Source organism: Oncorhynchus nerka, unplaced genomic scaffold (genome assembly GCF_034236695.1).
Source record: "Oncorhynchus nerka isolate Pitt River unplaced genomic scaffold, Oner_Uvic_2.0 unplaced_scaffold_3725, whole genome shotgun sequence".
Taxonomy (NCBI): Eukaryota; Metazoa; Chordata; class Actinopteri; order Salmoniformes; family Salmonidae; genus Oncorhynchus; species Oncorhynchus nerka.
In genome coordinates, this window is record NW_027037571.1 from 5974 (window position 1) to 10220 (window position 4247).

The 4247-nt window shown below is 40.2% G+C and overlaps 1 long non-coding RNA gene across 1 annotated transcript; it reads left to right on the forward strand.

Annotated features, from left to right (window-relative positions):
* The first annotated feature begins 666 nt into the window (after positions 1–666).
* Positions 667–1548, forward strand: LOC135566692 (uncharacterized). The gene is made up of 3 exons (XR_010462156.1): positions 667–757; positions 1037–1148; positions 1243–1548. It is a non-coding gene; the product is annotated as an uncharacterized LOC135566692 (long non-coding RNA).
* The last annotated feature ends 2699 nt before the right edge of the window (positions 1549–4247 follow it).

Here is a 4247-nt window from a genome sequence, read left to right on the forward strand (position 1 = left end):
ACTGCAGTCGTGGGTGCATATTATATGTGGTTGAAATACTGTCGGCTTGCATAACAGTGTCAAAGATTACACATGACACGCCATTCCATTTTCTCAAGAGATGCTGAAAGAAAGAAGTCATATTTCTCCACTCCTGTTCCTGATACAAAATTAACATTTGTTGTTTCATTTTACTGGGGGGAAAAAAGCACAATTCTACTGGCATTAATAGGATATAGGCCTACAGACAGTGTCCATATTTCAGTTACTATTCCATTTAGCCTATGTGAATTTCAATTATACCTGTTCTGTGTATTCATGGGTACAGGGATACTGGTGAGCGGGATATCAAAGGTGCATGTGTAACGGATGTGAAACAGCTAGCTAGTCAGCGGTGGTGCGCGCTAAATAGCGTTTCAATCGGTTAAGTCACTTGCTCTGAGACCTTGAAGTAGTGGTTCCCCTTGCTCTGCAAGGGCTGCGGCTTTGTGGAGCGATGGGTAACGATGCTTCGTGGGTGACTGTTGTTGATGTGTGCAGAGGGTCCCTGGTTCGCGCCCCCGCACTGAGTGTGGAGCAAATGGTTTGTGTGGCCTTGCGCTTTTTGCTAGTGGAGCCTTCCTGTACTCAGTGGGGGATGCAGAACAGCTGAAACAAGGCCACAATTTGCCGCACAATAAAGTGTGTCTGGCTATCAAAGCATTAGCAGATGTCTTCATCTCCTTCCCTGGCCACAGAAGACTCTGTGACATCAAAGAGGAGTTCTATAGGATTGCAGGTAAGAGGATCTACAAATTACAGGACAACAGTTAACACATAGTAGGATACTCATTACTTTGTGTGACAGGTTTCCCCAATGTCATTGGTGCAGTGGACTGCACACACATAAGGATAAAAGCCCCCTCAGGTGCCCATGAGGCCGATTTTGTGAATAGGAAATCCTTTCACAGCATTAATGTTCAGGTGAACATAACTTTTTGATATTGTCCATTGACGAACACTGCATTGCCAGTGATGTGCATTGATTGGTGTAATATTCCTCATCTTATGATTTCAGATGGTCTGCAATGCTGACTGTGTGATCAGCAATGTTGAGGCAAAATGGCCTGGCTCAGTCCATGACTCCAGAATCTTTCGGGCCTCTGAAATCTATCAGTGCCTATCACAAGGTAAGCCACACAACCCCTATTTATAACCATCATGGCTGTGTCAAGAATATCACTGTGTTTATGAGGTAGTAATGATGAGATTTTGTGTTGACAGGTGAATTCTCTGGTGTGTTGCTGGGAGACAGGGGGTATGGCTGCCAGCCTCTTCTCCTGACACCTTTCACAGACCCCCAGGAAGCACAGCAGGCCTACAACCATGCCCATGCCAGGACCAGGGCCAGAGTTGAAATGACCTTTGGCCTCCTGAAGGCACGCTTTCACTGCCTTCACAAATTAAGGGTCAGCCCTGTTAGGGCATGTGATATTACTGTGGCTTGTGCTGTCCTCCACAATGTGGCCTGCCTGAGGAAGGAGAGGGCCCCCAGAGTGCCACCAGCCATGGACTGGGACAATCCGGCAATCTTCCTGATGACGACAGTGGTCGGCTGCTGAGGGACCAATATGTGTTGAATTATTTTAGTTAGTATGTGTGCTTTCAATTTTGGTTAAATATGTCCTGCGGTGGCAGAGGAATTTGGGTTTTTTGGGTTCGTTTTTGTGAATTTGGCCTCTTATGATGTTTGTGCGGTATACTGTGTGTAATACAAGGCTGCAGGGAGGCTACTGCATCCATTCATTTGTCTGTTCAGTTGATGTGTATGGATTTGTCCTGCATTTATTTTAGTGTGCAGACATGCAGGGTGTGTTATATACAGACCTTTGAATGTGTATGTATCATTTTGTATAATATGCTTGGATTCTGTGCTTTCCATCTTGTAGAGTCACTGTGACTTCAGTTTCGAAAGGAGCTGATGGTTTACCTGCTTTGTTTTGTCCTTATTCAATAAAGGAACATAATGTTACACATTGTGTTTTTATATTCATATGGAATGTGTATTTGTTTATATGACAGAGTACTAGGGCCACACTGAAGATAAAGTCATAAATTTATGAGGCTGGTTCTTTCTGCAGAAAAGCTACATATTGTTTTTACAGTTTTGATACTTATGACAATGTGATACTTAATATTCTGGCACATCAGCATGTCTTTGTTTATGAAACCATACTGAAGTACAATTTCACGAAATGCCCCACATCTGTCATTTTAACAACTGTCCTTTAAAACAACTGGTTACAATATTATGACTTGTGTTTTTTTCCCCTCTGTGGCCCTAATATTCTATCATTTTATATATAGCCTTATAGTCTATGGGAAACTGTAAATTATCTAATGATAGCAACATCATCTAAAAATCATTTTTTATCCAAAATCATTGAAATTAATGATCACAAACGTTTAAATAATAACAGTGGGTCTAGTTATATGTGATAACAATGTATAGTGAGCAGTGAAATAACTATTGGTTTCCATTTGTGGTGACTGCTGACTGACATTAGGGATGAGATTAAATAGATCCTGGAATTTAGCCTGGTCTGGAGCAGGCTAGCTCCACAGAATAAATCTCCATGGTAATTTATACCATAACATATCCTCCTGCCCCCTATCCATCTTTAGTGCAACCAGATTACGGATCAATTGAGCCAGGATCACCAAGATATCCTGGCTTAATCCCTTATCCTAGTTTTGTGCAACAGGCCCCAGATCTGTAGTACTGCAAACACATATTTCTACATTGATTGTTCTGAAGCTGTTTTATTCTCAGATCCCCAACTATTGGAATATAAATGTACAACCCTCCACGGTCCATCAAGCTGTACAGCAGCCTAAAGACTGACCACCAGGTTCAATGATAGCTCTTATCCACAATCTGTGAGGCTAAGTGACTGACAAACAAACACACACACACACACACACACACACACACACACACACACACAGTCATGTACAACTAACCTTGTGGTGACACACAATTCTGTCCCATTCAAAATCCTATTTTCCCTAACACTTACCCTAACCCTAACCTTAACCCTAACCCTAACCTTGACCCCAAAACCAAACCTTAACCCTAACCCTAGCTCCTAAACATAAACCTAATTCTTATGTTAACCCTTATTCTAACCTTAACCATAAAATCCCTAGAAATAGAATTTGACCTTGTGGGGACAAACAAAAATGTTCCTAGTTGGTCAAATTCTTGTAGATTACTATTCTTGGGGCATCTGGTTCCCACAACTATAGTTAAACATGTCCACAAACACACACACACACCTTTTATATCCTACTTATATGGACCAAGGGCCTGATCCTAGATCAGCACTCCTACACTCTGATATACTTAATGAATACTCACACTGATGTAACAACCAAAACACAGCTCAAAATAAATCAAAAAGTACATGACTTATGGCTAAAAACCATATTACCAAAACCAATATTTCAAGACCTCATAAAGCATACTTACAGCGTGAAGGGAGAGGTCGTATACGGTAAGTCAGCTTCCTGTTAGTGTGTGGAGACAGACAGTAAGTGTCAGTTCTGTGGTTGATACATATTTATGTTGTCAGAACACAAGTTGCTGATGCAGAACTGTCCTTTCCTTCCTCTTTAAGTCATTAACATGCATGAGGACCAGAACATCATGTCAGAAAAGGGAGGTTACTGTATTTTAATAGAACATTTCTACACACCCTTTTTCACATTTTGCTGCTTTAAAATTAAATATAAAAATGAATTAAATTAAAACAACTTCCCAACAGATACTCAACCAACTCATCATTTTGAAAGTGAAAGAAAGTTATAGATTATTTTTCTAATTAAGAAAAAAATCAGAAACATCATAGTTGGATTAGTCTCCACCCCTCTGAGTTCATATTTAGTGGAAACCACTTTGGCAGCCATTACAGCTGTGAAACCTTTGAAATAAGATTCTACCACCTTTGCAAAAATCTTAGTGGAATATCTACCCATTGTTTTTATCCAAATTGCTCAAGTTTTTAACATTTGGTTGGGAATCATTGATGGACAGCAATATTCAAACCTTGTCTCTGATTGTTAAGCAAGTCAGGTGCTGAGACTAGACCACTCAGGAACACTGAACACCTCTTAGTAAGCCATTCTGGTGTGTCTTTGGCATTAACATTTGTGTAATTGTAAAAAAATATATATATATATATATACATTGCTCAAAAAATAAAGGAACACTTAAACATTTACATTAC